Here is a 12,983-nt window from a genome sequence, read left to right on the forward strand (position 1 = left end):
ATTTGATAATTATTAATTTTTTTGGATGAAAAAATCAGAGGAACATGTGTTCAGTGACAGACGAACGAGGAAAAAATGGGTAAAAAATTCTTTCTTAAACAAAAAATTCGATTTTTTAATAAAAAATTCAAAAATTTTCAAAAAATTATGAAGAAAAATCAAATTTTAGCGAAAAAAAAAATGAGCCAGGATGTCATTTGTCACATTTTCATGCCCTTAGAAAGTAATTGACTCATCATTTCGTAAGAAAAACAAAGGCATGAAAAGAGTAGAAACAATCCAAGCACTTATTTAAAATTATTTGATTGACATTTCTGTATTTTTGAAACATTTTAAAATGTTAATGCATCTCATCTGTTCCGAGCAAAAGTTGTTTTTTCAACTGCAACTCATTTTTTTTTGTCTTAAAACTCAAGAAAAATCTTCGAAAAAAATTTTTAAAACATTTTTTGTTAAAAATCGAACAAAAGAAGCTCCAAATGTGGGAAATTCAGATATTTTACGACTCAAACAGTCGCATAACTTGCCGCGACATGACACAACACGACATCAACACACACTTCAAACTGCCATAAATGACCGCTTCTATAAATTTTGCGCTCAATTGTTGACACATGATCTCCCTTTTGTGATCATATTTTGATCACTCTTGATTTCAACGCGGATCAATTTACGAGAGAGACACACAAAAAAATCAGTTTTAATTCAGAAAACAATTTATTTATTATTTTTCCGTTGGTCTGTGTGGTTTGTGCTCTGTAATTGATCCGTCTGCCAAATAATAATTGGAACATGTGTGGCTAACTCTTTTTTTTTTCATTCGTAAAAATAAATTTTGATTCGTAATAAAGTTGTAACGTAAAATAAAAAAAAAATTGATTGCCGAAATTTGAGTTTTGAGCAATTAATTGTATCGAATACGTGGCATGCGCCTTCAAATATTTACTCGAAGTCACTTAGATGCGTGTAAACACACGAAAAATCGATCGATCAGCCATTAACGAAAATAGCAAAGAGAACAAACAAAAATTGTTTTTGTCGAAATGACTCGACTCGACTGAATGATTGAAAATTGTTGAAAAAAATATTGGAAAGGTATTGAATTACGAGTTTTTCATTTATTTTTACTTTTACGATGAATTTATATTATTTTTTGGGGAAAGAGTAAAAAACGAGGTGGCTCGCCCGTTAAAGTGCCGTTCATTGACATTTATTCGGGTTTAAATTTAGACAAATGTGTTTCTAATGAAGCGTTGATGCGTTTGTGGGAAACAAATCAATTGTGCAGTTCTGAGAAGATGAAGAAACGAATTAAGAACCACAGAAAATGGTCATTCAATGGAGTTTTGATAATCGATTATTGTTTATGTGACTGGGGTAAGTTTGTGAATTGGAAGAAAGCAAACCTTTTATAATAAATTTTTTACAATTTTTTAAAAATTATTTTAACTTTCGCAGAAATTGTTTTATTGATTATTTTCATTCTTTGCTAAAATTATATTACTTTACTTAAATTAGATTTTCTAAAAGTTTGAAGTCAATTCGTTATTCAATATTTCTTGAATTAATTTTATTAACAAATATATCTATAGATTTTTCAGCGACCCAAAACTATTTCAAAGATTTCAACACGAAACTTCTCAAAAGATTCAATAATGATCCTAGCATCTGGTAAGTTAATTTATAATTTTAATGAAAGAATATTCAGTAACCTTTGGATCAAGAAGACTTAAAAGCTTTTGCACATCAAACTTTTCAAAATCGCGCTATGAGAATTATTTTGGGATGTGACAGATACGTTAGTGTACAAACAATGTTGGAAGAAACGCGACTGCTGTCTGTCAAGCAACGAATCAACTTTAACGTTCTGCTGATGATCTACAAGGTACAGCATGGTCTATTGCCAAAGTATTTGTCAAGATTTTTTGCTAACGTTGGCGAACGACAACACTATATGTTGAAAAACTCCCATAAATTAAGACCTCAAGCGTGCACTTCATCAATCGTCCATAACTCCGTTATTTACAAAGGTGTTTTGTTATACAATGTAATGTCTGACGAAATTGATCACCAAAATGTTAATAACTTCAAGAACGCACTAAAAGACTATGTGAAATCTATGAGTTGACAAAAAGAAGAAAAAAAAGAAAACCCAGTGAAAAATGAACCAAAAAAATGAAAGTAAAATAATTAGAAGAATGACAATCAAAAATAGTGAAAAAAGAAACGAAATCAGGTGTGAAACCGCCCTACATGAAATATCATCGAAAGATGGAGTTCCAAACAACAACAACATATTAGTAATGCATTTGAATTAAAACTAACGACCTATAAGAACTATACAAAATTATTCATTGCTTCGATTTAATTCAATCTGTGATATGAGTGATATTGATTTATCAAAGATTAGCTTTAAGAGGACATTTAAGCTATTTTTTGCACATTACAGTTGTGTGAGAATAGGCGAGTTGAAAAACTGAGTTTTGAAATTCTACGGGCATTACTCCATTTAGAATAAAAGTTAGACCCATTCTCGGCGTTTACTGAAGAAGCTCAAAATTTAACAGTATGAAATGCAAAAAGATTCTTCAAGAGACCTTTTCAATTCATTAAAAACCCTACCCTTCATTATTTGAGTTCACCTTATTCACAAAAAACCTTCAACCACAATTTTCCAACTATTTAACTGCCAAGTTCAAGTCTAGACGTCTCTCCTTTACTCATAGAACGGTAAAAATGTCGTTCATTTCTTTCTTTTCATAAAACAGAAACAACATTAATGCGATATGTAATGCTTTAAGTCAATAAATTCCTCGATAACTTGTTTATGGCTTCTTGTCCGGATGTACAGCATTTAACGTGAAATGCTCAACCACAACGAGGTACCTTCATAAAGTACAAACTTTCATAGGACTTCGACTGCTCATTCTTTGTAATTTTCTTCAAAAAACATGAATTTATCAAAGACATCAAGTACATGCATCACAAAAATGAGCAAGCTACTTGATTTTTTTGTTCTTTTATTTCAATTTCATAAGAAGCTGATCATGTAAAGAATTTCGAATTATTTCGATAATCCCTAATTTAGTCCCTTTTTTTATTATTTATTAACTTGACATTCACATACTTCATTGAATCAAGAAGAAGATCCCTTAAATAAATACTACATGAGAGGGAATTAAACTTTTATATCGTTTAATTTTTTTCCTCTTCATTGCAAGTAACAAAGTAAGTGCACCTTTTTTTATAAAAAAAAAAAAAAGTAGAACTAGATTATAACACAAGATTAATGAAATTAGGAGGAAAAAACATGAGTTTTGAGTGTGTACCTGTCCTTCCTTGCTACTTACTTACTGAGAAAAGGAAAAAAAAATTAATTCAAATCGAATGATTTTTATCCTACGGGACATCAGAAATTGTAAGAAAAAAAAGTTTTGTAAGTATTGATGATGATTTAATGATAATGATCGAATTTTGTTCTTTTTTTATACCTTCGAGTTCCTGAAATTAGTTAGAAAATTGTGTTAAAAAGGACTTGGCTTGTCAGTTGGTTGTCATGTCACAGCTACTGGAAATATTTGTTGGATGTGTCATCGGATTTGAAGGTGTTTTTGGTTTCATTTTTATTATATTTGGTAAGTTTTTAAGATATTTTGTTAATAAAATGAAATTTATAGACTTTATTAGGAAAAAAAAATATTTAAAAATCAAGAAGAAGTTTAAACAATTTGTTTTCAATATTTTAAAATTTAAAAAAATTTTTTTTTTTTAAATTTTAAAAATTTAAATATTTTTTTAATACAAAAAATATTTTTGATATTTATTTTAAAATTTTAATAGAATTTTTTATTTTTTTAAAAACTTTTTTTGGCCCGGGAAATATTTTTTATTAATATTCAAAAAAAATTTTAAAATATTTTAAACAATTTGTTTTTAATATTTTAAAATTTAAATAATTTTTTTTTTTAATTTAAAAATTTAAATATTTTCTTTTAATATTTTAAATTAATTATTTTCATTAATTTTTTAATTATTAATTTATTTATTTTTAATTAACTTAGACTTAAGGAATTATTTTTTTTTGGAAGTTAAAAAACGAGGCTAATATTTTTAATACATTCAAAATTTAAATAATTTTTTTATATTTTAAAACAGATTAAAACTTTTTTAATAAATATATACTTTTTTTTAACCTAAATGGGAATTTTATTAATATTTTTTTAAAAACAGCAATTACTAATTTTTTTGAGGAACTAGACCAGAGGAGCTCTTGAAAGATACAAAACGAGGCTAAAAATGATACTTTTACATTACCATCATATGAACCCAGATTAAAACTTCTTAATATGGATACACTTGAGAAAATAGTCATCAACTCCAGGTTCGCTTTTGACCTAATCAAGAAAAAAATCAACTGTCAACAACTGGCTTGTAAGATCACGAAAAATCACGAAATATCGTACAATTTAAGACAACTTCAATTTTTACATGTCCCATTCCATAACCGCCAGTTTACTTCCAATGAGTCTATCAACAGAATATCAAGAACATTTAATTATTTCATAAAATGAAAAAAAAACTTCAAAAATCATCAAAGACAAAACTTTGCCCTCAAGTTCGCCACACGTTCAAATTTTGCTCATTTAGTTGATTCCTGAAAAGTTTTCAAAACAAATCCAAGAGATTACTAAAAATAACAAAAAAAAATGCATCTTTAGATGTCTGCACAAGTTAACTTTGTTGCGCTACTGTTTTGTTCCAGCTTAACATGTTTTTGTATGGTTGCACTTCCTTTCGATTGCAATTTTTTTTTTTTCAATTTTGTTTTAAAAAAAAGGAGAAATGAATTTTTAAGCTGCTTAACTTTGTTATTTTTACAGCCGTAGCAGTTTTTGCGTTACTTTAGCCAATAATGTTTAAACAACAAAAATAAATTAAAAGTGCATGTGTGTAATCAAGCGAAATAAGAACGATAGCATGACAGACACGCACTTTTTTTTTGCAACATTGTCCGAAATGTCGATGATTTATCAGTTAATGACATCCATTTGTCGAGACTCGCACATTTTCTCTCGTCCTGAATTGAACTAAGTAATGCACAGGCGCAATCCGCCGTTCAACTGACGAAGACGATCCGCCTATTTATCCAAATAACGCACAAAAAAAAGTAAAATGTACGAAGCATCCGCCTTTATTATCTCTCTATCTCTGCACGGTATTTTGGGAAAGATCTGCTCATCATCTTTTTTCTTCGATATTGAACGTTTTTCAGGCATCGACACAGCTACGAAGTGTGTTTGTTTGGCTGGGCGGAGCTATAAATGACAGTCATGATAATTTATTATCTCTCTGTACGAAACCGGCTTCACAGCTGCGCGTTTGAATGAATGAACAACACAGAATTTTTCCATGGTGTGGTTGTGTTTGTGTTGTTTGAAGAGTTGGAGATGGTAACACAACTGAAGTTGTTATCTGTTAACAAAAAGTGTCGATAGTGAAATGAAAGCGTGGAAGGGTAATGAAACATCACAAGGTTGTTCAAAATTGATTAAAATGCTTCATGTGACATTCAATTATTGGAACATTGACTCCCTTTACAGCAGTTTTAGAGATATTTTTATTGAATATTGCTTTGAGTGGGTTTTGATCACTTTTAGGGATCGGTTGTCCTTTAATGGAAAAAAATTTGATTTTTAATATTTAAAAAGTCGAAAATGTGAAAAAAAAATAATTTTAATTAAGTTAAGTTTGCAAAAATTTTTTAAAAATAATTTTGAGCTTTAATAGAGTTTTTGATGATTTTTTTCATTATTACATATTTAAATTTTTTTGGCTTTTATTATTTTTTTAGAATTTTATTAGTCATAAAACTTTAATTTTTTTTATTTTGAATTTCGACTTTTATAGAATTATTTAAAAATTTTGAAAATGGAATTCGAAAAATTAATAAAAATAACATTTATGAAAAATCCTTTTTCGATCATTTTTAAGAAAGATTATTTTTTTTAATTCCGCCAAATAAAAAATTGTTATTACACTTTTGTATTTGACTTAAATTTTTTGCCTAAAATTAAATAAATAAAATTTAAAATTAATTAACTTTCAACTCAAACGCATTTTTGGCCTGAAATACTTGAAATTTTTTATATCCCTCTTTTTTGCTTAATTAATTCAATTAAATTTGTTTATTTAATAATTACAATTTTTTTTTACAATTACAATTCAATTTATTTGTCTTAACATTAATTTCTTAACATATTACATAACATATATTTGACCTTTTTTTCGTCTAAAATTTTATTTAAATAATTAATTTTCACATAAATCATGACTGACAATTAATATGTAAGGGAAAAAGAAAACAAAGTGAAAATACGATTCATTTCTCCATTGATTTTGGTGTTGCTGTGATGATGATGGCTGGAACCTCGGGGACATTAGGCATTTCATTTAGTGTTGGTTACACAGATATGGAATGAAAAAAAAACGACATATGAAAAAAAAACGACATACGTTTATTTAATATTTTAATTTAAAAATAAATAAAAAAAAACAGCTTTAATACTTAAGATTTTTTTAATATCAACTTTTGAATAAATTTGATATTTTATTTAATTTTTAAAAGATTTTTTTTTAATAAAATTTCATAAAAATTAAATTTCTCCCACATTTTTCTTAAAAAAAAATTTCTCTTCCAACATCGAAAAAAATCTCACCATGAATGACATTCCATCAGACGTCAACATTCCCGACTTGCCACTATCATTGCACTCCGTCACTACATCAAGTGTAAACTGGCATCAAATTATATTGTTATTGCATTCTTTGCTCTGGTTCACATAAAAAAATCAATTAAGATATCTCCTTTCCACGACGACGACGCTTTCATCGTGCCCGTCATGTGATATCTTTTTTCAAAACTTCCACATGCTTCTGGCGTAAATAAACCTGAAATTATCAATTACACTTTTTTTTAGGTGAGATTTTTTTTTCTTTGCAATTTTGTCCTTGAACCGTAATTTGACCCTCTTCTCCTGTGAATTTTTTTGAATCCTTCGTGAAATTAAATCTTGAAACATTAACATAACAATAAATTTTATATAAACTTCACTTGTTGCAATTTTTTATTGGCAAGAACTTTTTATGACTTTGCGGATTCCTTTTTTTATTGTTTTTTTCTATAAAATATTTTTTTTATTTATTTTATTTTTATTAGTAGAACAAAAAAGTTGCCAATCAAGTAGTTTTGTTGCAAATTTTTTCGTCATTTTTATTTATTAATTCCTTTGTTTTTTCCCAGAATCGCCTTTAAACAATGCTGAAGCAACGATTTTTGCTTAAAATTTAAGGTAAAAACATTTACACGAGTTGTGTGCAAAAAGGGGGCGTTTATATGGTATTCAAAACATCGTATGGAGTCACATCGATAACAAGAATGAAATATTATCTGCTTACAACAAAAATTTATTCAACAAACTTTTTTTTTGCAGTAGTAGACGATAAAAAAAAGTTTAGATCGAAAAATTACCAGAAATATATTTTTTCTGACTGGCAGACGTTTTTTTCGATGATAAATGATCGTTGATGACTGCAATAATAATAATTAACAAACATCGGATGTGACGGAGACCATCATCATTCATTATCTCAAAGTTGAAAAGTGAATCGAGTTGACGATTATTGAAGTTAGTTTATAAACATCGCAAGTCGTTTCAGTGGAATTGTCGTCTATTTATTTTTGTTTGTCATGCAGTGTTTTTGTTAAGGTTTTTGTTTTGAAGTGAAAACAAACAATTGCCGACGATTGCGATGGAGACTTATTAATCGCTCTATTTTGACTCGGAAAGAAATTCAAAGAAATGCGCCGAATGAATTTGATTGTTATCATTGAAGCCATTTTAGGGAATTTTGAGTCACAAGCCATTTTTAAGATAAATAAAGAAATCATTAAAAAAAACGCACCGCAATCGTTAAGTACAGTAGTAGTAAATTTAAAATTAAAAATAATATTTATGTTATACACTTGCGTCTCTCAAAATCTTTTATTACTGTAAACAAATCATTGGCACATACGATTTTTTTTGTGAAACGTGAGCTAATATTAAAGAAAAATAAATAAAATTCGAAATTTAATTTTTTTATGAGTTATCTGTAAGTCTTATCGGTATTTTTGAAAGATTTGATTTTTTTTTATGTGCTTTTAAATTCCTATTTTGTTTAGAAAAATTCTTTCAATTTTATTTTTAATTCTTTTTTCCTTGCCTTTATTAATATTAACTTTCAATATTAATATTAAAATTTTATTATTATTTCATTATTTTAATTTAATATATTTTTTTTAATTAAATTTTATTTTTTTTATTTCATGTAGTAAATGTTTTAAACTATTTATTATTTTAAATATTTATTATTAAATATTCAATCATTTTAAAATTATTTAAATTAAAAATAAAAAAAAAAAAATTTTTTGATTTTTTATAAAAACTCCTAAAAGTTCCAATAATTAAGACAAAAATTTATTTCTTAAATTAAAATATGAAATAATTCAATAATTTATTTAATTTTAAATAATTTTTAGGTTTTTAGTTAATATTTTATTTTTTTGACAAAATTTGATAATATAAAAATATTTTTTTGAATTTCTTTTTAAACTTTTTGACATTAAAATTTAATTAAAATTATATGAAAATAATTATTCATGAACTTATTCAAAGTTATATATTTAAATAAATAAATTAAAACTAAAATAAATAATTTAACTTTAAATAATTTTTAAAATAAAATTTAACTGGGTATTTCAGTTTATATTTATTAATTTTTTGAAATTTTTTAATATGAAAATAATTAATTTATTTTTTTTTTAAATTCCTTTAAATTTGTTATCCTTTTTATTGAAAAATTTGTGTTAAATTATGAAAATAATTATATTTTTTTTTTATTTAATAATTTAATTTTTTTTCTCATAGAATTGGCAAATTTTAACCAAATATCTATTTATGAAATTATTAAAACTCACTTTCAAGATTAAAGATTTCATTAATTTTTTTATTTTTTAGATTTTTATTTTATTTAGATTTTTTATATTTTTTTTACTTTAGTTATCAAAAAATATTTTATTTAAATTTAATAGTTTATTAAATATTTTACTAATTAATTTATTTAAATCGATTTTCAAAAATTTTTTTAATGAAAAGTTTTTTTTTATTTAAAAAAAAAACATTCAATCAATTTATCCAGAATTATTTTTTTAATAAATAAAATTTAAAAAAAATTCGAAAAAATTAATTTTTAATGAAAAATATTAAAAGAAAAAAAAATTAAAAATTAATATTTTTATTAAAAAAATCCATCAAACAGCTAATTTTTCAATAAATCCATATTAATAAATTTATCAGTGTTACCATTACTTCATACCCAACATTGTATCGCAACTCCGAAATAAATCTCGTTGCACAAAATGAACAAGCGAACAACATTGTTCTCTACATTGAATTGCCCAACATGGAATAAAAATAAAATAATAAATAAAATAAAAAGAGCAAACAAAACAATTTTCCTTTGTAATGCTCTTTTTTTTATTTCCACATCCATTTTATTCATCGCACACACGAAAAAAAAAACTCGAATGAATCAAAAGTATAGCCGTCCTTTTCCCTTCAAAATATTCTGTCTGAATTATTTTCTTCTTTCAACATTTTATTCTTTTTTTCTTCCCTACGTGCCGCTTTGTACGACCATTCATTCATTCGCCGCACAACAACACAAACACACAGACACAAACGCAGACACGAAAAATAAAAGAAGGCAAATATAAATTCTATATCTACGATTTGTTGAATTTAACCAAACAAGCAAGAGCTTGAGCTCGGTCGTACGTCGTGCGAGGCTGGCAGTTTGTGTTGCGCTGTTAATCGGTGAAGAAGTCGTCTTCGCTGCGTTACATTAATTTTTGTTTTCAATTCAAATTTTTGCGTCAAAAAAAAAATTATTGATAAAAAAAAATTGTGATTTAATACTTTTGACTCGGATCGCAACACGGATCACAGACATTCAATCTCCATCGCATCTCAATTTACACAAAACAAATAAACAACCAGACTTTAAAGTGAAAGACACCAACAACAACAACGAAAAATTGAATCATCTGATATTTGAGATTTGAACGACTTGAAGCTGAAATTACACACGACAAGTTGCAGCTAGAATTTCCATGGACTAGCTCGAGCGTGATCATGAAGTGACAAAGACCGTCGTCGTCATCTACAGAAAAAAAATTGAAATGATCAAAAATACGAAGAAAAATATTTAAAAAAAAAATTATCAGATTTAAATCAACTCAAGAAAAAATTATAAAAGAGATCAAGCAAAAAAAAAGTGTCAACACACAAAAAAGTGAAAGAATAAAAAAATAAAAGGAATGCATAAAAATACATAAAAAGTGTGATGAATAAATAATAATCCTCAAAAATATTGAAGAAGAAGAAGAAAGGAAGAAAAATGTTTCAGTTTTGATTTTTAAATATTTTTTTTTGAAGTATTTACACACCACAACAACGAAACAACAACAAAATTTGCGAAAAAAGTTATCACAACATTTATTGAAATATTTCTTTATTGAAAAAAAAACTAACAAAAAGGTACACATTGATTGATCTGCAAGAGTTCGCTCTACCTACCTACTTTTCTCTCTTTATTTGTTGCTTTTTAATGTTTTTTTGTTTGAAATCGGGCGAATGTTTATTTTGGCAAAATATTTGTAATAAGGAACCAACGCAAAATTTATTGTGACTTGACTTTTCAATGAGTTAGAATCAAAAATTTTTAATGGTTTGAATGAAAAATGAAGTAAAAATGGCTGATGTTAGAATTGCGATAAAAATTGTTGAAGCACGATTTTTAAATTAAAATTTGCGATTTATTGTACAGTACTACAATAAATAAAATTTTAAAAATTCTACATAAAATTTTTATTAAATTCAAAAGAAAAAAAATATTATTAAATTTTTAAATAATTTTTGTATGAAAAAAATTAGCGACGGCATTTTTTAATAAAATTTAATTCAAATTTAAAATTTGAGTTGACTTTTGAGCTGCTAAAATTATTGTGAGTCTCAAATTTAATATAAAAATAATTATTCAAAATCTATTTTTTAATGCAAAAATCGTAAAAAAATGTTTCATTTAATTTTTAAAAAATTATTTCTTTGTAATTTTGAATATTTTTCAATGAACAATTGAATAAAAATGATAATTTAGAAAATTTTTCGTAATTTTGATAATTTTAAAATATTTTTTATAAAAATTAAAATTTAACTTTTTATAAAGAATAAAAAAATAAGGAAATTTTGATAAAAAATATTTTTTTCGTATAGTTGACAATTGAAATAAATAAATTTTAAAAATAAATTAAATAAAATATAAAATTATGATCATTAATTATTTTAAAATTTATTTTAATTTTTTTTTTAAATTTATTTTAATTTTTTTAATTTATTTTAATAATTTTTTAATTAAATATTCATATAGTATTTTTATTTAAAAGTCAAAAGACAAATTTAAATTTTAAATAAAAAAAAATAAATATTTTTTTTAAATTAAGTAATTAAAACAAAAAAAAAATAATTTTCAGAATTCTTTCATTTTTCAACTTAATTATTTTACTAAATTCGATAAAAAAAAATTTAAAAAATTAATTCTTTTTAATTTTGAAAATAATGTTATTTTCCTCATTTTTTTACAATTTTTATTTAAAATAAAGTTTTAAAATAAAAAAAATAAGGAAAATTCAATTTGAAATTAAAAAACGACTCCTTTATGTTTAAAAAAATTACTTGACTCTTTTTTGATTCAATATTAAAAAAAAATATTTCATCAAAAAATTTATATTGCCAACCACCGTTACATCAAATCTTCACAAAACAAGCAAAAATTCATGTTTTACATCTTTTTGAACAAAAAAAAAAAAAAAAATCTAACAACCACACACAATGGAAAAAAAGTAATCGAACAACGAACTAAACACGCACATTAATTGTTTTCTAATAAATTTCCCGTTTAACAAACAAAACATCAACCAAGCTATCTTCCAAATCAAATCTAAATTACGATGACAGCTAATCATGAATTAAACATCGAACCTACATCGATCTGATATCTCGTGTGTTGTTGAAAGAAATGATGACAATCCCTAAAAAAATGTTTTTTTTTATTCTCTCACCTTATTTTCTCTTCTTTTTTTTAATTTTACAAAAATTCACATAAAATTTTTTTTTTCTGTGAGGTGTCATATTCGTCAATCAATTTTTTTCTGTCCCAAATTGTCTGGCAAATTCCTGGATTTTGTCCCCCGAGCTATCAACAGTTTCAATCAAACAAATAATAAAATAAAATATGAATGAATCACTCGTCATCAGCAGCTCGAAAGGCAGAGAAAGAAAGAAAAATGTGAGGAATTTGATCGTAATCGTAAATAAAAATAATAGATGTTCCTTCCTCGGATCTTTTTTTTTCTTTTCTTGTCATCACCGTTCGTTCTTTGAGTGCAACTTGACGAGAAATCGTCATAAAGTCTAGTAGAATTTTTCAAAGGTGTTCAAACAAAGTCGATAAAATGTTGCTACAGGATGAGTTAAAAAAATAATTTATTTCCCATAAAAATTAACTCAAATTATCTTTAATAACGACACACTTGAGTCGAGAGTTGTAACTTTTTTTTACGAGCAAAAGTACGAAAAGAACGTTAAAATGCATGAAAATGCGTAAGAAGAGAAATGAAACGATTAAAATATTTTTTGTTTTTATTTTAGCATAAATAACGATTAATTTTTACTGCAATTTCAGTCTCTCACGAGATTTTTTTTTTTTTTTTAAAAAAATCAAGTCTGTCTGTTTCTCTTTGAAAATTCGTAAAAATTTTCGTAAAATTGCGCTTAAATCCAGAAAAAAATTCCATTGACGTGAAATTAATCGTCAGCACGACTTCT

This window comes from Culicoides brevitarsis, chromosome 2 (genome assembly GCF_036172545.1).
Source record: "Culicoides brevitarsis isolate CSIRO-B50_1 chromosome 2, AGI_CSIRO_Cbre_v1, whole genome shotgun sequence".
Lineage (NCBI taxonomy): Eukaryota > Metazoa > Arthropoda > Insecta > Diptera > Ceratopogonidae > Culicoides > Culicoides brevitarsis.